The 21,235-nt window shown below is 39.9% G+C and overlaps 1 protein-coding gene and 1 long non-coding RNA gene across 3 annotated transcripts in view; one reads left to right on the forward strand and one right to left on the reverse strand.

The window, feature by feature from the left end:
• LOC111094733 overlaps nucleotides 1–11,485 on the reverse strand; it is a 71,402-nt gene extending 59,917 nt beyond the window's left edge. The window contains exons 1-3 of one of the 2 annotated variants that reach the window (XR_005386381.1): nucleotides 11,308–11,485; nucleotides 5,136–5,274; nucleotides 3,995–4,053 (exon numbers count right to left, since the gene is read on the reverse strand). This is a non-coding gene — a long non-coding RNA (uncharacterized LOC111094733). Of the gene's footprint in view, nucleotides 1–3,994; nucleotides 4,054–5,135; nucleotides 5,275–11,307 lie in introns of those variants that run through there. The other variant, XR_005386380.1, reaches the window with a different exon arrangement.
• Nucleotides 11,486–11,535: 50 nt separating this feature from the next.
• LOC608881 (protocadherin-11 X-linked) overlaps nucleotides 11,536–21,235 on the forward strand; it is a 389,893-nt gene continuing 380,193 nt past the window's right edge. The window contains exon 1 of the mRNA XM_038587829.1: nucleotides 11,536–11,882. The gene's annotated coding sequence lies outside the window, so the exon portion shown is untranslated. The remainder of the gene's footprint in view (nucleotides 11,883–21,235) is intronic.

Below are 21,235 nucleotides of genomic sequence, written 5' to 3' on the forward strand. Positions count from 1 at the left end.
ACAAACATTGAAAAATCCAAGAAAATAGCATATGTGTGTCAACAAACTGCTTCACATATGTCTAGAATGATTTTTGCCAACATTTTTGGCTGCATGTCATTTGATTATCCCTTCATATGACAATGATTTTCTAAATATCAGTCCCCTTCTGAGGTCTATACAAGTGAGGGGCCTTAAGCTAAAACGTCATCAGCTTCATAGTAAATCTGCCTCTATTTGTATCAGTCATTTGATCACTGTGGCTGTTCAAATGATCTAAACTAGTAATAACATGCTGTTTCAAAACTCCATATCTAAGTACATCAATATCTATAAATCTAGGGGCAGCCCCAGTGGCTCAGCGGTTTAGCGCCACCTTCGGCCCCGGGCATGATCCTGGAGTCCCCGGATGGAGTCCCACGCAGGGAGCCTGCTTCTCCCTCTGCCTGTGTCTCTGCTTCTCTCTCTGTGTGTGTCTCTCATGAATAAATAAATAAAATCTTAAAAAAAAATTTTTTTAAAATAAAAATAAAATATCTATAAATCTATCATTTTATCAATGTATGTATATATACTCACACATATTATATATATACATATAAATATGACATTCATTTTAATTTTGGAATATATGTGAGGGCAAATGGTTCCTCAGGGAAAGTGTAAGTTATGTGGTAGGAGGTGGGTTTTATTTATATTCTGCAAATAAATTGAGATTACAAATATAATGCTGAGTACATTATATAATTCACTATCTAAATCTATAAAATACAGGTGAGATGGAAAAGCTATTTAAGGAATGAATTTACCTAAAATGTGCCTTGAATATATAGTTCTTCATTAAATATGTGTTTATTAGTGAGTAAACGAACTAACAAATATGTGGATAAATAATACAGCTAATGCTACCTCCAATCTTTTTCCCTCAATGACTGTTTGTCTTTCATTCTTATATCCATAAACTGCTCTTCCTATCTACAGTTTTGAAGTGGAGTCTAGTTCGCTTTGGGCAGCAGCACATCAAAAGTAACATGAATGCTAATAGCATAACATAGCTATATGCAGTAGGATTAACCTCATCATTCATTATGAACAGAGAGGTTTGAAGAGTCCAAAGAGGTGCTCTTAAAAGTGCTTAACATAATTTTTTATACTATATAAAAAAGGTTCCTTGGTTGAGTAAACTCTCCATGAGCCGCTGCTGGAGACTAACCATACATATGACATATTGAAAACACAGGTGGTCCTTCTCTAAATCAACCGGTTTTCCCTCTGACAGCACTCCTACTTCCCCCAACTCCACCATGTTCCTCTACTACCCCCTAGAGTGCCTCAGTCTCAGCACACACACTATCTCTGTCCTCTCCCCTCCAAGTTGATTTTCTACAGTACTGCCTTTGCTCCCTCAGGATCCTCAGGTTGCCCCTTCTTCATACCCCTTCACCTTCTCCTCCTAGAGGCCCAATCCAGGTTACTAGTTCCCATGAATGCCTTGGAGACAAAAGACTTCTTCTAGTTTTTGGATTTCTTTTAATTTATTATTAGTCGAGTATGCCAAGTTAATTTTTAAGAGTTAATTGAGCTATAATTTAGAGCTTTGTGGTAAAACAAATCTAGTGTAAGAATAAAGGTATTGTTTATCTGACGATTTTACCAGTCTAGACTGCATGTCATGCCATTGTTGTTCTGTAAAGCATAAAAAGTAGGCATTACACCTCAGAGAAAATTTTAATTTATATAATTTCTATGCATTGTTAACCCAGAAAGACTTTTGAAGAAAAAGAGACTAGAATGACACAGAGTTAAAAATGAGTTTAGTACAAACTATAGTAGCATTTAATTCTCCATAAATGTTAGTTTATAAAAATAACTGACAAATACAGTTTAATACTTTTAATATAAGTATAAAATTCTTGAGGTCCTTGACTTACTTTGAAGATATATATTTCATTGTTTATGTCACTAATTGATATACATTTTGAATACCACACAACATTTTTTTAAAATATTTTATTTATTTATTCATGACAGAGAGAGAGAGAGAGAGAGAGAGAGAGGCAGAGGGAAAAGCAGGCCCCATGCAGGAAGCCCGACGCAGGACTCGATCCCAGGTCTCCAGGATCACACCCCAGGCGGAAGGCAGCACTAAACCGCTGGGCCACCGGGGCTGCCCTCACACAACATTTCATATCAATGCATTTTTAAAGACTTTGTTTAATCATGAGACACACAGAGAGAGGCAAAGACATAGGTAGAGGGAGATGCAGGTTCCCTGCGAGGAGACTGATGTGGGACTCGATCCCAAGACTCCAGGGTTATGCCCTGAACTGAAGGCAGACACTCCACCACTGAGCCACCCAGGCATCCCCTTATAAATGCATTTTTAAAATATTACTGCCTTTTCAGAAATCCATTTAAGCTCCCCACCCCAAGTGATCCTAATTAAAAAGGGGCAATTTTAATAATTTATAGAACATTTGGAAACCTCTGTCATTTAACAAGTTTATGATAAAGTTAATTTCACATTTTTTGATATTTTATTGAAATTCTTCTATGATTGTTACATCCCTACATTTACTTTTGGAGAATAATTAATAATTTATGGGAGAGGAAGTATGGGTTTTAAGTAATTCAGTTGCACTGTCCAAAAAATATAAACATTTTGAATAACATATCATCACTTGTTATGATGAATTACAAAAGCCTTACCAACAAACCCTACCCACTTCAGCATTTTCCATAGAATAAATGGTCCAAGAATGTAATACATAAAATGTGAAGGTAGAATCATAAGTTATTTTGGTATTTATAGGACAGTTCTAAAAAGGCTGTCCTGTTGGGATCATGATGCTTAGCAAATCAGGTAATATTTCATTGACAATGAACCTAGGGCACCAGAGAAATGGACCATTGTAAACAAGTCAATGCTCCAATTAAGTATCAGAGCCTTTACACTGGTACTTGTAGTGAGTACTAGAGTGCCACTCAGAATAATGAGGTAGGGACGCCTGGGTGGCTCAGCAGTTGAGCGTCTGGCTTCAGTCCAGGGCGTGATTCTGGAGTCCCAAGATCGAATCCCACATCAGGCTCCCTGCCTGGAGTCTGCTTCTCTCTCTGCCTGTGTCTCTGCCTCTCTCTCTCTGTGTCTCTCATGAAAAAATAAATAAAATCTTAAAAAAAAGAATAAGGAGGTAGATGGCTAACTGTATAAATCAGATCAGTAGAATTGGAATTGCAGTAAAACTTGTATTTGCTCTATTCTTCTCAAAACACTGAATACTCGGTCTGAAAAGACATTGACTTTGAAAATTCATTATTTTTTTAAGATTTTGTTCTTTTATTCATGAGAGGCATAGAGAGAGAGGCAAAGACATAGGCAGAGGGAGAAGTAGGTTCCCTGCAGGAAGCCCAACGCAGGACTTGGTCCCAGGACCCTGAGATCACCACCTGAGCCAAAGGCAGATGCTCAACTACTGAGCCACCCAGGTGCCCCTTCCTTTAGGTTAATAAAGGATTCTTTGATATGACAGGATTAGGATCAGTCTGAAGGTAAAGTTCCTTTAGTGTTTTGAACTTCAGTAACAGTACTAGAGAAGATGTAGCCTACCTATAATAACAACATTCACAGTAGAAGGAATCCAGAAAAATCCAGGAATAATATTTTATTTTCACTGCCAATGTTGTTACACTGTTTTTCCTTAAAATGGAAAAACTCTATGCTCCAAACACTTTTCCTCTGCTATGTAGCCTCTCAAAAAAGACAAGCATAATACAACAGTAGTGTGCCAGATTGCATCTGTGGTTTCCCTTTCTTTAGAACTTAGTCAACAAAAAACAATTAATTGAAAAATTTAAGACTTTTTTTTTGCATGAAAGTAAAATGAATCACTGGTCTTCACCTTGTGTAAAAGAAAATCTAGGGATCCCTGGGTGGCGGAGCGGTTTGGCGCCTGCCTTTGACCCAGGGCGCGATCCTGGAGACCCGGGATCGAATCCCACGTCGGGCTCCCGGTGCATGGAGCCTGCTTCTCCCTCTGCCTGTGTCTCTGCCTCTCTCTCTCTCTCTCTCTGTGACTATCATAAAAAAAAAAAAAATTAAATTTCTAAAAAAAAAAAAAAAAAAGAAAATCTAAAAGAAATAGTGGAGATCAGCTGTGTTTTGACAAATGAAAAGAAGCCTTGGTTTTTACATTTTATCCAAAGACAGAAACTGACATTCAGCTAAGTTTCAGTAATGATAAAATGAAAATGTCCGATCTTAAAAGAAAACAGAAACTCTACGGTGATTATCTAAACACATGTCTAATCATTTAAAATGGGATATCTGCAGCCCCCTACTCAATAAAAACTGGCACAAATTAGCCATCTACTAAACACTATGTTGATTAAACCACAGTCACAGTTGTTTAAAAAAAAGTAAAGCAGTTTTCTACATTATTCAATGAAATACACAGTATATTTATTATCATGCATCCAAAAATATAATTGATTTCACAAACTATACAAAATTTCGATCTACTTAGCTGGTAGTCATACCTTACAACAGAAATAAAGAAGCTTAAAAATAAAGAAGGCTCAGAGTGGTATGATATTAGCCCAGGACTCTTTAAAAAAATATATTTTTATCAATCCCAGTATAGTGCTTTGGAGAAATTACATGGTTAGTTTCTTACGTGTGTGTATTTCATAAATTTAGAGCAGTAGCTGACAACTATTTCCTGAGGAGATGACCACATAGGAGTTTTGGTAGAATAGGAAAAAAAATAAACCCAATCTCCATGTTAAAAGAAACAACAACAACAACAACAACAACAACAACAACAAATCTGCTTTCTTCAGCAACCAAAACCTCTTTGACTCTTTTATCTCACAAGCAACAACTGAATAACTGAAGCTAAAGCCTGTCCTAGGGAAACAAGGACAAAGACCATTAATAGCATTATGATCCTTCTGTGCTTTAAAAGACACATTTAAAAAATTAAAGAAGGCACATTTTTCCCTGATCCTGTGCTTCCATCACAACATAGGCAAATAACACAGAGATGAAAAGCCACATCCAGTACAGTTTGCAACTACTCATCTGTTGAGAAATGAAAGTATGGTAGAAGAAATGGGTTCTTCACTAGGAACAGCAACTTGAGGACAGCACCACATACCTTTACTCATTTAATTGCATTAATCACAGCTCAGTGCTTCAGCCAAAGTTCAGCTATACACATGAGGCCAAATTCCAAGGCTCCTATGAGAGAAATCAGCTGCAGTTCGTCCACAGCATGTGTGTATAGCTATTCAAGCCTAGAGAGAGAAAAAAAATTCATATGGCATGATTATTACCAAGCAATTGCCCCACCTGCGTTTAATTACAGAGGTTGTTGTAGTAGTTAGGAATTCCTATTGAAATCTTTCCTTCATTGAAAGCCGTTACTTGGGTACTTTTATTTCTTATCATCCCCTCTTTGGGCTTTGATAATTTTTTCTCAGAGTAGGGAATCATTTCAAACTTTTCCCAATTACTTGCCCAAACATTATAGCAAGCTTCTAATATTTTACTATTCTGGCAATGTTGTAAAGCTAGTCCCAGAACTTAAAAAAAAAAAAAAAAAAAAAAAAAAAAAAACCTTCCAAATCATGTCCAGGAGGGAATGGAGAAATGTTAGTTTCATTTCACAGGTATGACCTTTACAAATTCTTATCATCTATATTGATGGAGAGACTTTATTCATCCTCTTTTTTTTAAGATTTTATTTATTTATTCATGAGAGACACACACAGAGAGAGAGAGAGAGAGAGAGAGGCAGAGACATGCAGAGGGAGAAGCTGGCTTCCTGCAGGTAGGAACTGATGCGGAACTCGATTCCAGGACCTCGGATCCGGACCTGAGCCAAAGGCAGATGCTCAACCACTGAGCCACCCAGGTGCCCTATTCATCCTCTTAAATTCTCAGTAACACCACCCTCTAGTGTCTCTAAGTTGAGCAATGCTTTTTGTAATCAGCTAGGTGTACCTAGTGTACATTAGAGTTCTAGAACTATCAGGTTTTCTCCCATTCCTGTATCTTTAGCTTTGGCAGAAATTCATTCACCCTCTGTATACCTGCACCAGTTTCAGCCTTATTTTCATTTGTGACTTGAAGGCCTCAACACTAGAAGTATACACCAATTAAATATAAAAGTGTGTAAATTATGATAGTAAAAAGGCTTGGAATTGAGAAAGTACTTTTAACTCTTCAAAGCACTTTTCATACACATTATCATTTTTATATGTCACAATATTGTTCCTCCTCCCAGCAGCACACATGTATGTTTGTTGCTTTTAGAGAGAGATAAGTGGAATGATTCACTTGGGATAAAAATAAATAAAAATACTTGCTGTGATGAATATCAGGTCTTGTATGGGAGTGTATAATCACTATATTTTACACCAGAAACTAATATAATAACACTATATGTTAACTAACTGAAATTCAAATAATAACTTTAAAATAAATTAATAAAAAATTAATTCTTAACTAAATTTTCTCCTTAGGTAGTGTCTAATCCACTAGAGTTTAAGTTTCTTTTATTTTTTAAATATTTATTTATTTATTTTAGAAGGAGAAATGGAAAGGAGCAAAGAGAGAGAGAGTCTTAAGCAGACTCCACACTGAGCAGGGAGCCCAACACGGGGCTCAGTCTCATAATCCTGAGATCACAACATTGAGATCACAACCTGAGCCAATACCAAGAGTCAGAGGCTTAACCAACTGCACCACCCAGGAGCCCCTAAGTTTCTTTTTTTTTTAAAGTACTTAACATCTTTATTTCCAAACATTTAGAGAGTGACAACTTTTTAACTTAATGTGAGGCACTGTGCTATGAATTTTAGGTGCATTATCTTATTTAAATATCACTATAATAATTTGAGGTAAATAAGGTCATTATCTACATCTTTTAGGTAATAAAACTGAATTGTTTTAGGATGGCTCATTCAGAAATATGTATAGGGACACCGAGGTGGCACAATCGGGTAAGCATCCAACTTTTGGTTTCCACTCAGATCCTGATCTCAGGGTCTTAAGACTGCACCCTGTGTTGGGCTCTGCACTCAGCATGGAGTCTGCTTAAGTTTCATTCTCTTTCTCCCTCTGTCTCTCTCCCATGTGCACACTCTCTCCCTGTCTCTCAAAAAAAAAAAAATAAGTCTTAAAAAAAGGAAAACGTGTAATTCAAGCTACATATGTAATTTAAAATTTTCTAGCAGCTACATTAAAAATATTAAAAGCAAACAGGTGAAATTATTTTAATAACACAATTAACCAATTAGTCAAACTACTATTTCATCTTACAATTTATATAAAATATTAGTGATGTATTTCACATATATATGTGTGTATGCACATACACTAAATCTTCAAAATAGAGTGTGTATTTTATTACTTACAGTGCATCCCAATATGGATAGTCACATTGCAAGTTCCCAATAGTCTCATGGCTAGTCTCTATCTTTTATACAATATAGGTCCAGATATTAATTTGCCCACAGTCACAGAGCTAAAAATTTCCAGAGCCAGAACTCCAAATTTGGTCTAAAACCACAGTTCTTTTCTGAATCACTGGGCATCACTGCCTCCTACTAATTGCAATTGTTGAAGATCATTAATATTAAATATGAAAAATATACAGAATGTAATTTATCCAGTATTACAGTTTGATGGCCACAAGCCCACCTACTTTCTCAATAACAATGATTATTTGTTTATTGTAACATTTATGTAAAACGTACAATGCAAGTTGTTATGGACAACACAAAGATGACTGGGATTTTATGCAAAATAACTATTACATGAAACAAAATACCCATTCTCATATATCTGCGTGACCTGTGCATTCTTTCTGAAGACAGAGTACATGAGAATTCAAATTACAGTCACATTGCTTGGTAAGAGATATTTCAATGCAGGGTGACTGAAATCTCAGAATATTTTCATCAATATTCATATCAATATCGTCAATTAATATCAAATATTATCAATTTCATATCAATGGTGGTTTTGTTAGGAGATGAAAATGAACATGAGTAGGGGCTACCACAATGCTCACCTCTTTGACTCTTTTTAAACTAGGTCTCCATGGCTGATCAACCCCTTTTTCACATTAACACCTTATTTCTCAGTTTTACTCAATTCTTACCAGCCTGAGAAACATCCTTATTCATTGAAGTATTTTAAAACTCTTCTCTGATCATTCTATAATTATATAATGGCTTCATAGTTTAATCTTCACAAATTATACAGATTTCCATGTTTATAGAGTACACATTGCCATAATTTCCCTTTTCTGATTTTAGCAGAACTCCAGATCAAGTTCCAAATTGGAACACTGAACGAACAAAATGCAATAAATGTCACCACTCTTTCATGGCATTTGCTCCAAAATCGAAATTTCTACAGTATCTTTTTAGCTTTTGAGGGCTTTTGTTAATTACATAGTTTTTAATGTAAAACAAATTCTGAAAATGTGTAGCCACACAATTGGAGGACCATATGCTGAAGGTCAGCATTGAACTGAAAATGACATGGGTTTGAATTTCCCAACTTTCCATACTTTATACTTATAGAACCTTGGACATTTTATCTGGTCTCTGTGAGTCTCTGTTTCCTCATTTGTTAATAAAAAAAGAAAATGAAACTAATAATAGCTATTTCACAGAATGTTTTGAGGATTAATAGGACAATGTATGTAATACTGATGGTGCAAAAAAGACATTCATTCACAATCAAGGAGTCCTTTTCTTTGTACTACAGAGTTGAGTCCCCATCAATCCTTTTAGAGTTAAAGCACCAAGAGGAAAACTTTGGCCACGTGCCCTGGCTTTTGGCTATTTCATCTGATGCCATCATCTGATAGAACACAGGAGAAGAGAAAATGGGAAACATTTTCATTATTTTCAGGTGTGGATTTCAGTCTAAACAACGAACTGCATTTCTCAGACCATTTTCTGATTCACTTAGTTCAACTGGTAGTCTCCTTGGTCTGTAAGTAATATTTCTCCTCTACAGAGATAATTTTCTATTGGACTGACATTTAAAACTAAATATTGTGCTATATATTATAGCATAGTATAGATTAACTGTAAAGCAATCATGTAGCTGAATTTAGGAATTAATATACTCTCAGTGGACATCCAGAGTCTGTTACTCTTCAGCTCCATGGTCTTGCACAAAGTATCTGCCCTCTATGAATTTCAGTTTCAGGAACTGTAAAATGTGTATAACTATTAATCTCTTGATTCTGTCAGGATGATAACCAAATGCTTTGTAACAATCTGAATAGTTCTCTCCTCCTGCATTGAATTTAGATGGAAATTTTAAGAAATCAATTAGTTGGTACCAAAAGTGGATGTTATATTTTATATCTAAGGTCTCAGTATTCCATGTTCATAACTGCTATTAATTTATTTTTCTAAATAAGGGACTGTAATAAAAAATAAAAATGAGTTGAGTTGTAAAATATAAAAATAAAGTGGATGTTATAAATGATTATTAGTGCTCCCAGAGTGCCTCCATGGCATTGTCTCCACACTGTCCTGAATCAGTAAGCAATTTTATTTTCATTGAGTTCCTGCCATCCTCTAAGGCAGAGTATTATCCAGAAATGCAAACCCCAAGGGGTCAGAACTGCAACCATTTAACAGCTTCTGATTTAACCTTCAAGACATTTTCCTAATTACCAAGAAGAGGACAATGTATGTACTGGATACTGTGAATAATGAAGTCAGAGTGACAGGAGGAGTAAAATGTAATAGTAAATACTTCAGTATGTCCTCTTTCATGAAGATCACACTGAACTACGGTGCTCATGACACTCTCAGTTGTGGCGTCACAAGTAAAAATAAAAAGATAAATAAAAAGCAAAAGGAAAGTGATGTGAGGATTATTTGAACCAAGGTTTTTACCTTTAAATAATATCAGAAATTGGAAATAAGGCAGTTATGAAGATGGAAATGGACATACTAGGGAAAAAAAGTAATAAAGATCTGCCCTTCAATTGAAAAAAAAAAAAAAAAGCAAAACAAAAACAACCACCAAAAACTTTTCATGAAGAAGCTATTAGAGAAAATCAACTCATGATAATTAGCATTTTTCCCTTTCTTGATGTTCTACCCTATGCGGATGCACTCCTTCGTTCATTCAGTAGACAAAAATTAAAACGAATACTGTGCTCTTGGCATCCAAAAACATTATCTACTTTTTCTCTTTTTATTTCAGGAAAGAGTCTCCGCTTCAAAACAAAACAGAGCACTAGAAAGATAATTTTTCTCTCTTGGTTAGGTATGGAAAATGGATTTTTTTCCCTAAAAACCTATACCTTTCTGAGGAGGAACTTAGAAAATTCACCTGGTTCATTCATTCTCTGGCCTCTGGGTAAATTTAAGGACTCACACTTTGAAGTAAAAATCAGAGTAGACCGGCTGGGAAGGTTTTAATTGTTGCTCTGCTTTTAATCCCATGACTGGGACGGGGAAATTAGCTCTGTTTGGAGATACCCACGACCCCAGAGCCCTTAGCCAGCCATATTGCCCCTCCTTGCTTTAGCGTTTTTGAGAGAACTGCTACACCTTAGCCTGTCCTGGCGTCACTGACTAGGTAGCGGGAGCGCGCCTGCAAGCGTCAGTCTTGCGGGCTCAGGGCTGGGTTCCTCCCTCTCTTGCATCTTTCCTACCTTAGAAATGGTGCTGTCCACGCCCACAATGCTGCATAGTTCCAAGCATCAAAGCGCTGGACCTCACTAAAGCCACTCGGAGCCACCGACCTGCTAACTCTCCCATGTACTTATTGTCTGGGGTAGCCAAATGCTAGATCTCCCTCCCATCCCCCTCTCTGCCACCCTCAGGACATCAATCTGAAAGGCAAGCGAGGTACCAGAACTGGCTCACCATTGAGTGTGGTATGTGCAGACAGTCTCTTGGTTACAACTACGGTTTTACCTGGCTCATGTTCCTACTTCCACTAATTTGCCTTTAAGTACCCTTTGTATGAGAAACGGTGCTTCTGAATGCTTGTCCTCTAGCTGCAATCAGGGCCCTCATGGGGATCAGGAGAAAAGCACACAGAACAAAAATGAAATAAAACTTCTGTAAGATAATATAAATGAATTAAACTTAAAAGGAAGTTAAGACAGCAGCGAGTGGAGGACCGAGAGGAGCAACGAGTGCCCTAGTTTTTATCCTGCAAAACCCGCAGCCTGAAAGCAGGGCATTTTCCCCAGCAGCGGGTCCGACCTGGGAGCTAGCAGCCAGCACACATTCTGCAGCCTTCGCGAAGCAGCAAACAGTACTTCCTAAGCTTACCTCCTTCTCGCTCTCGCCCTTCTCTCCCAATTCCCGGTCAGCCGGGAGGGTCTGCTCCCGGAGTGGTAGGAGATGTGGGGTGCAGGAAGTGGGGACGTGAGGGGGGTACCCAGCAGTAGGTGCTGCGCCATCCCCTCCCAGCAGGCGGCCCGGGCCTTCGTTTACTTTTCCCCTCACCCTCGCCCTCCACTCATTCAACCCCCCTCTTTTCCCCCTTCTTCCCCACTCTTTAATCCCTCCCCCTTGCCTTTGAAAAGGGCTGGCTGGCCACTGGATCCTTGCAGTCGGCGAACCGTCCGGGAGGGAGGTGCAGTGAGCCTGAGCTACTTGCGGCCGCCCTCGTGGCAAAGCGGAAAGCAAGCTGAACTGAATGCGCCGAGTGACATTAGCAGCGGCGACACAGGCAGATCAGGAAGTCCCGGCATTCTGAACAGCCCCAGAGGCAGCCTCCACAACTCCAGCTGCTACAGGAACTGTGAGCTGTGGCGGTAGAGCTAGCTACAGCAATCGCAGTCTTGGTGGAGCTGGCGGAAGCCTTTTCTCTTTTTTACTACTGTAGAGGCTTCATTCACTGGGTAAGTATCGGGTCCAGGTGCCAGAACAAAGCGCGGCCCGTGAGGCGTGAGTACCGTACTTAGTACGCTGAGGCTTCCTGCTGCACATTCCTGGGGGCTTGACTACAACAAGAATGGTTTTGGAGACGCTTCTGGAGTCCTCCCAACCCCCTGGCCCCATCTGTTCCCTGGAGGTAAGATAAAGCAAACCCCAGGGGTGAGAGCAGGTAGAATATCTTTTGGCTTGACTTGGTTACTTTGCGAAAACTCTCACTTCTGTCAGAAAAGTGTCTACTTGTGAATTTCCCCGACATTGGCCCTGCAGAAAAAGGTCTTTCACTTTAACAGATATAGCCAGCTTCAGTGAGGCTGAGGGAAACTCTAATATCTGAGCAGGTGCTGAGAAAAGATCACACCCCGGACTCTGGCTAGCCCAGCGGAGCTGAGGGAGCTGTGCGTTTGTAATCTCTGAGGGCTTTGGGTTTGGATCCCAGCCAGACTGACTCTAACTCTTGGGGGCTCGACCTTTGGCGCAGAGTGAAGGAGAGTGCAGGGCGACACAGAGTGCGCAGAGTCCCCCAGGCCATTCTGCCTGGTGCTGGCCTCCCCGCCTTTCCTTCCCGCCCTACTTAAGGAGCTGTGGTCAGCCAGCAGCACTTGCTGAATATGGAGGTGGTAGGTGTGGAAAATTCTGCCTAGCTTTAAAAAAGAAATTTCTTATAATCGCGTAGCTGAAAAACAACATACATTCCTCACTTTAAAAAATATATATTTTTTTCTAAGAGCGTAGCTGAACCTAAAATTGTCCCTCTTTCACTAAAGAAATGACTTTTAATCTTTTAGCCAAAAAAACCCCATAAAACAAAAAACCCACAAAATAACAACAGCGACAAAAACAAAACCGCTTACCTAGCCCATAAATGAATGGCATTTATTAAGATAGAACCTAAAAACAGTTCATCTCTCCACAAAGGAATTATTTAAGCGGCGTAGCCATAAACAGCCCCATTTCTCGAAAATGAATGCCTAAATAAAGACATCATCAGAAAAGGTGACTTTTTAAAAGCATGTAACCGCAAATGGGTGCTTTTCCTTAGAGACTTTAGAAGAGCAGAGGCAGTCTGCCTTCGGTTGGAGACACACGATTTACATGAGTGCTTAGCCACAAATTAACTTCCTTTGGGAAAAAAAAAAAAAAAAAGCGGCGAGGTCCCTTTTCTAGAGTGTACGACGGGAACCACTTCCTTTCTTCCCCCAAAGAAATACTTAGAGTTCAACTGAAAATGGCCTCATCGTTTCCATATGAATTAATTCCAGGTTTTGCCACTTTGGCCGCCTTTGCGATTTTGGGTGCGAGGCGCCCGGCTGCATGTATAGAATGAGTGTTCCCAGGCTTCTGTAGGAGGGGTCTCCCATCTCCGAGTGGGCTGCCCTTCCAAAATATTGGCTGGGGGCGGGGAATCGAAACTTGCGCCACTGCGGCGCACACCCACAAAACAAAGACCTAAGAAGAAGAGAGGGGCTAGCACAAAAGAATAAATTAAATAGCAAGAACAAAACGAAAGCAAGTCCTTGTGTGCAACTATCTCATAATGACATTTATTTATTTATTTTGTATATTTTTTTATTGGAGTTTGATTTGCCAACATATAGCGAAACACCCGGTGCTCATCCTGTCAAGTGCCCCCCTCAGTGCCCATCACCCAATCACCCCAACCCCGGCCCACCTCCCTTTCCACCCCCTCTTGTTCGTTTCCCAGAGTTAGGGGTCTCTCATGTTCGAAGTAAGTCAATCGGAAAATGACAATCATGATGGCATTTAAACCTAGCACAGGAACTGTTTTTGTACCAAGGAAGGTATGGGGAAGAAAGTGATTAAAAACCGGGATAGGCTGGGAAGGGGGCCAAAAATATCGGAAGGAGGCGATGGTGTTGGAGGGGCTGCTTGCGTGCTGTTAAGCGCTGCAACAGGGAAACAGCCTAACACCTGAGAAGGTAGTGGAGCCTTAGGACCAAAGCGACTCTTCCTCCTCCCATAAAAGGTAAAAAAAAAAAAAAAAAAAAAAGGTTACTTGCGGGGCACCCTTTTGAACTTGGTAAAGACTAAATGGAATTCCACTCTTAATCTTATTTGAAACAAACTCGCACAATCACAGCTGGAAATCTAAGCCTCAGGGCTGTCCTTCAGCCTGTGTATGTTGCAGGAGGTGGGGGTTTGACAGCAAGTAGAAGTGACATTATGTGTAGATCCCCTCCCCTTTCTCCCTTTGTCTGGTTCATCCGAGGAAGTGAGGACGCTGTGCGGGCGGTTTTGACGAATGAGCCAAGAGATAGAAGCGCTAAGGTCTAAAGATATCTTTCTCCCTCTACTAAATTAAGAATTGCCTCGCGCAGCTCGCACGGGCTAAGTCCAGCCACCGCTGCCATCGCGCTGCTTCTGCCAAGCGGCAAGGGAGCGTCTCCGTCGGCGAAGCCCGAGAACCTTTTTCTCCAGTCGTCTTCTGGGCAGCCCCTCCTTCTGGCAATGATGTCAGCCCTGGAGAGGCAAGGCCAAGAAGAAGCCAGGCGCGTGGTGGGTTCACCAGTGCTAGCAGCCCTGCTCCGCGCGCTCCCCGTGCGCAGCCGCATTGCTTCCTTTCGGCCTCCATCCCTACTCTAGCTCTCAGCCCCTCCTTCCAGTTTACCAGCTCCTCCGAGGCGCGCAGAGACCTGGGAGGCGGGAGAGACTACTGCGGGCTGGGCTGCAGCCAGCGCGTTGAACCTCGGGATCAAACACAAATTTAAGATCTCTCACTCCTTTTCTCCTTTGCCTTCCCCTCCCCCCGGCCTCTCCCCCTTTCAGTTTACTCCTTCACTATTAACTGTGAATTTACTTATTTAGGCATTGTAGAGGGCAAGCTCTTCGGATAAAATAATAATAGTTACCACTGTTAAATTTCCGCTGTTTTCTCTCCTTCCTGAATGATAAGGGGGGTGTGAAGACTGGTGTCTCTAAAATCCCGTGGACAGGCCTCTTTTCTCTAGCAACAGAGCAAGCTCTCTAGAAAGCCAAGAGCATCTTCCTGGCAAAGAAACGGTGCGGTGGGGGAGGGGGTCAACTGAAGGCGGTGGCGCCTTGTGAGGAGTCCCCTTCACTGAAAGAGGGGCCTGGAAATTGGGAGTTGTGAAAAGAAAAGTTCTAGTTGCTGCTGCTGCAGAGGAGAGGCCACCGTGCTCTTTGTGATAAGGATGCACAGTCGCTTTTTGGAGACCAGCGCGCCAAATTGGGAAGATTCAGGAATGGGATTTTTCAAGTCACAAGCCTCTATAGGCTTCCTCTGTGTTTACTTTTCTCCTTTTAAGGACAACCCAGCTGCTTTCCCGTATTTGAGGCTAATCCTTTTCCCAAAAGGATTGCTGACAATCTTTTCTTTACTTTGGGAGAAGGACCCCAGCAGGCAGCTGAGAAGGTTGCATAGGGCAAGAGGGAGGGGAACTAGGCAAGATGTAGGCAACTGGATCTCAGAACTGTTAACCTTCCCAAGGGAATTACATTCAGAGAGGATCACAACAAACTACTTACTGACTGTATGTTGGTTTGGAGGCAGGTGGGAAATTTTGAGGGAAGGGAGCAGGAGGAAATAATTGTTACGTTTTGTAAATCTAGGATTTTTTGTTTTCTTCTAACCTTTGCTAGAAGGCTTCCCTTATGTGGTATATTAGAAAAGGCAGCAAATTTAAACTTGATTTGCGTTTGAAATACAGAAATGGGAAGGAAACACAGACCAAGCATAAAAACACTCGTTTTCTAGAGTTCAATTATTTGCTGAAGGTTGAAAGGAGTCCTTTTTGTTTTTTGTTTGTTTGTTTTTGTTTTAATCTCTGGATTGCAATTCTGATGGACCTGCAAGTAGTGCTGGTTTTGGCAGATGGAATTCCTGGCAGAATGGATTCCAAGTTTCACACTATTTATTCTCCTGGTATCCAAATTTTTATGGTTTTTCCAAGAGAGAAATTCCTGATAGCTTCCAGAATGTTGGTGGCAGGAAAAAATCTGGTAAGAGCCTTAGAAAGCAGAAATTTCCCCTTTTCTCTATGCAATCAGTCCACAACAGCCTTTAGCCAATTTATAAGGTTCCTTTTTTTAATATAATAAATTTATTTTTTATTGGTGTTCGATTTGCCAACATACAAAATAACACCCAGTGCTCATCCCGTCAAGTGCTCCCCTCAGTGCCTGTCATCCATTCACCCAACCCCCGCCCTCCTCCCCTTCCACCACCCCTAGTTCTAGTTCCTTTCCCAGAGTTAGGAGTCTCTGATGTTCTGTCTCCCTTTCTGATATTTCCTACCCATTTCTTCTCCCTTCCCTTCTATTCCCTTTCACTATTATTTATATTCCCCAAATGAATGAGACCATATAATGTTTGTCCTTCTCCGATTGACTTATTTCACTCAGCATAATACCCTCCAATTCCATCCACATTGAAGCAAATGGTGGGTATTTGTCATTTCTAATGGCTGAGTAATATTCCATTGTATACATAAACCACATCTTCTTTATCCATTCATCTTTCAAAGGACACCAAGGTACCTTCCACAGTTTGGCTATTGTGGACATTGCTGCTAGAAACATCGGGGTGCAGGTGTCCCGGTGTTTCATTGCATCTGCATCTTTGGGGTAAATCCGCAGCAATGCAATTGCTAGGCCATAGGGCAGTTCTATTTTTAACTCTTTGAGGAACCTCCACACAGTTCTCTAGCGTGGCTGCACCAGTTCACATTCCCACCAACAGTGTATGAGGGTTCCCTTTTCTCTGCATCTTCTCCAACATTTGTGGTTTCCTGCCTTGTTAATTTGCCCCATTCTCACTGGTGTGAGGTGGTATCTCATTGTGGTTTTGATTTGGATTTCCCTGATGACAAGTGATGCAGAGCATTTTCTCATGTGCTTATTGGCCATGTCTAGGTCTTCCACTGTGAGATTTCTCTTCATGTCTTTTGCCCATTTCATGATTGGATTGTTTGTTTCTTTGGTGTTCAGTTTAATAAGATCTTTATAGATCTTGGAAACTAGCCCTTTATCTGATATGTCATTTGCAAATATCTTCTTCCATTCTGTAGGTTGTCTTTTAGTTTTGTTGACTGTTTCCGTTGCTGTGCAAAAGCTTCTTATCTTGATGAAGTCCCAATAGTTCATTTTTGCTTTTGCTTCTTTTGCCTTCGTGGATGTATCTTGCAAGAAGTTACTGTGGCCGAGTTCAAAAAACGGTGTTGCCTGTGTTCTCCTCTAGGATTTTGATGGACTCTTGTCTCACATTTAGATCTTTCATCCATTTTGAGTTTATTTTTGTGTATGGTGAAAGAGAGTGGTCTAGTTTCATTCTTCTGCATGTGGATGTCCAATTTTCCCAGCACCATTTATTGAAGAGGCTGTCGTTCTTCCAGTGGATAGTCTTTCCTTCTTTATCGAATATTAGTTGACCATAAAGTTTGAGGGTCCACTTCTGGATTCTCTATTCTGTTCCTTGATCTATGTGTCTGTTTTTGTGCCACAACCACACTGTCCTGATGACCACAGCTTTGTATTACACCCTGAAATCTGGCATTGTGATGCCCCCAGCTATGGTTTTCTTTTTTAAAATTCCCCTGGCTATTCGGGGTCCTTTCTGATTTCACACAAATCTTAAAATAATTTGTTCTAACTCTCTGAAAAAAGTCCATGGTATTTTGATAGGGATTGCATTAAACGTGTAAATTGCCCTGGGTAACATTGACATCTTCACAATATTAATTCTGCTAATCCATGAGCATGGAATATTTTTCCATCTCTTTGTGTCTTCCTCAATTTCTTTCAGAAGTGTTCTATAGTTTTTAGGGTATAGATCCTTTACCTCTTTACTTAGGTTTATTCCTAGGTATCTTATCCTTTCGGGTGCAATTGTCAATGGGATTGACTCCTTAATTTCTCTTTCTTCAGTCTCATTGTTAGTGTATAGAAATGCCATTGATTTCTGGGCATTGATTTTGTATCCTGCCACGCTACCAAATTGCTGTATGAGTTCTACCAATCTTGGGGTGGAGGCTTTTGGGTTTTCTATGTAGAGTATCATGTCATCAGCGAAGAGGGAGAGTTTGACTTCTTTGCCAATTTGAATGCGTTTAATGTCTTTTTGTTAACTGATTGCTGAGGCTAGGACTTCCAGCACTATGTTGAATAGCAGTGGTGAGAGTGGACATCCCTGTCTTGTTCCTGATCTTTGGGGAAAGGCTCCCAGTGCTTCCGCATTGAGAATGATATTTGCTGTGGGCTTTTCGTAGATGGCTTTTAAGATGTTGAGGAATGTTCCATCTATCCAACACTCTGAAGAGTTTTGATCAGGAATGGATGCTGTAGTTTGTCAAATGCTTTCTCTACATCTAATGAGAGGATCCTATGGTTCTTGGTTTTTCTCTTGCTGATATGATGAGTCACATTGATTGTTTTATGAGTGTTGAACCAGCCTTGTGTCCCGGGAATAAATCCTACTTGGTCATGGTGAATAATCTTCTTAAAGTACTGTTGTATCCTATTGGCTAGTATCTTGTTGAGAATTTTTGCATCCATGTTCATCAGGGATATTGGTCTATAATTCTCCTTTCTGGTGGGATCTTTGTCTGGTTTTGGAATTAAGGGGATGCTGGCCTCATAGAATGAATTTGGATGTACTCCATCTCTTTCTATCTTTCAAAACAGCTTTAGTAGAATAGGTACGGTTTCTTCTTTAAATCATAGAATTCCCCAGGGAAGCCATCTGGCCCTGGACTTTTATGTCCTGGGAGGTTTTGGATGACTGGTTCAATTTCCTCCCTGGTTATTGGCCTGTTCAGGTTTTCTATTTCTTCCTGATCCAGTTTTGGTAATTTGTGGCTTTCCAGAAATGCGTCCATTTCTTCTAGATTGCCTAATTTATTGGGGTATAGATGCTCATAATATGTTTTTAAAATCATTTGTATTTCCCTGGTGCTGGTAGTGATCTCTCCTTTCTCATTCATGATTTTATTAATTTGAGTCTTCTCTCTCTTCTTTTTAATAAGGCTGGGTAATGGATTATCTATCTTATTAGTTCTTTCAAAGAACCAACTCCTGGTTTTGTTGATCTGTTCCACAGTTCTTCTGGTCTCGATTTCGGTGAGCTCTCCTCGAATCTTTATTAACTCTTCTGCTGGGTGTGGGATCTATTTGCTGTTTCTTCTCTAGCTCCTTTATGTGTAAGGTTAGCTTTTGTATTTGAGTTCTTTCCAGTTTTTGGATGGATGCTTGTGTTGCGATGTATTTCCCCTTCAGGACTGCTTTTGCTGCATCCCAAAGATTTTGAACGATTGTGTCTTCATTCTCATTAGTTTCCATGAATCTTTTTAATTCTTCCTTAATTTCCTGGTTGACCCTTTCATCTTTTAGCAAGATGGTCCTTAACCTCCACGTGTTTGAAGTCCTTCCAAACTTCTTGTTGTGATTTAGTTCTAATTTCAAGGCATTATGGTCTGAGAATATGCAGGGGACGATCCCAATCTTTTGGTATTGGTTCAGACCTGATTTGTGACCCAGTATGTGGTCTATTCTGGAGAAAGTTCCATGTGCACTTGAGAAGAATGTGAATTCAGTTGAGTTTGGATGTAAAGTTCTGTAGATATCTGTGAAATCCATCTGGTCCATTGTATCATTTAAAGCTCTCGTTTCTTTGGAGATGTTGTGCTTAGAAGACCTATCGAGTGTAGAAAGCGCTAGATTGAAGTCACCAAGTATAAGTTTATTATTATTCAAGTATGTCTTAATTTTGGTTATTAATTGATTGATATATTTGGCAGCTCCCACATTCTGGGCATATATATTGATGATTGTTAAGTCCTCTTGTTGTATAGATCCTTTAAGTATGATATAGTGTCCCTCTTCATCTCTCACTACAGTCCTTGGGGTAAATTTTAGTTTATCTGATATAAGGATGGCTACCCCTGCTTTCTTTTGAGGGCCATTTGAATGGTACATGGTTCTCCAACCTTTTATTTTCAGGCTGTAGGTGTCCTTATGTCTCAAATGTGTCTCCTGTAGACAGCAAATAGATGGTTCCTGCTTTTCTATCCAGTCTAAAACCCTGCGCCTTTTGATGGGTCATTAAGCCCGTTCACATTCAGTTAGTATTGAGAGATATGAGTTTAGTGTCATCATGATATCTATTCAGTCCTTGTTTTTGTGGATTGTTCCACTGAACTTCTTCTTAAAGGGAAATTTTAAGAGTCCCCCTTAAAATTTCTTGCAGAGCTGGTTTGGAGGTCACATATTCTTTCAGTTCTTGCCTGTCTTGGAAGCTCTTTATTTCTCCTTCTATTCTGAATGAGAGCCTTGCTGGATAAAGTATTCTTGGTTGCATGTTTTTCTCATTTAGGATCCTGAATATATCCTGCCAGCACTTTCTGGCCTGCCAGGTCTCTGTATGAGGTCTGCTGTTACCCTAATACTCCTCCCCATATAAGTTAGGGATTTCTTGTCTCTTTGTGCTTTAAGGATCTTCTCTTTGTCTTTGGAATTTGCAAGCTTCCCTATTAAATGTGGAGGTGTTGAATGGTTTTTATTGATTTTAGGGGGGGATCTCTCTATGTCCTGGATCAGAATGCCTGTTTCCCTTCCCAGATTAGGAAAGGTTTCAGCTATGATTTGTTCAAATACATATTCTGGACGTCTGTCCCTTTGGGCGCTCTCGGGAACCCCAATTAAACGTAGATTTTTTTCCTCAGGCTGTCACTTATTTCCCTTAATCTATCCTCATGTTCTTTTAATTGTGTCTTTTTTCGTCAGTTTCCCTCTTTGCCATCAACTTGTCTTTTATGTCACTTACTCGTTTTTCCACCTCGTTAATCCTCGTCGTTAGGACCTCTATTTTGGGTTGCATCTCATTCAATTGATTTTTAATTTCTGCCTGATTAGATCTAAATTCTGCAGTAATTTTTGAGTCCTTTATGCTTTTTTCTAAAGCTACCAGTAGCTTTATAATAGTGCTTCTGAATTGGCTTTCTGACATTGAGTTGTAATCCAGATTTTGTAACTCTGTGGGAGAGAGGACTGTTTCTGATTCTTTCTTTTGAGGTGAGGTTTTCCTTCTAGTCATTTTACTCAGTGCAGAGTGGCCAAAAACAAGTTGTTTGGGAAAAGGAGAAAAAGAGAGAAGAGAAAGAAGGAAAGAAAAAGAAAAAAAGAAAGAAGAAAAAAGGAGGAAAAAGGGGGGGACTGCTGAAGCAAACTGAAATCAAAAAACAAACAAACAAAAAAAAAAACAAGGGGGTGTATCCTCTGATTCTGTATTCTGTAAGTCCCTCTACTTCCCCTGGAACTTTCCAGTGCTGTTTGGTCAATAATTTGT

This window comes from Canis lupus, chromosome X, assembly GCF_011100685.1.
Source record: "Canis lupus familiaris isolate Mischka breed German Shepherd chromosome X, alternate assembly UU_Cfam_GSD_1.0, whole genome shotgun sequence".
In the NCBI taxonomy this organism is placed as follows: domain Eukaryota; kingdom Metazoa; phylum Chordata; class Mammalia; order Carnivora; family Canidae; genus Canis; species Canis lupus.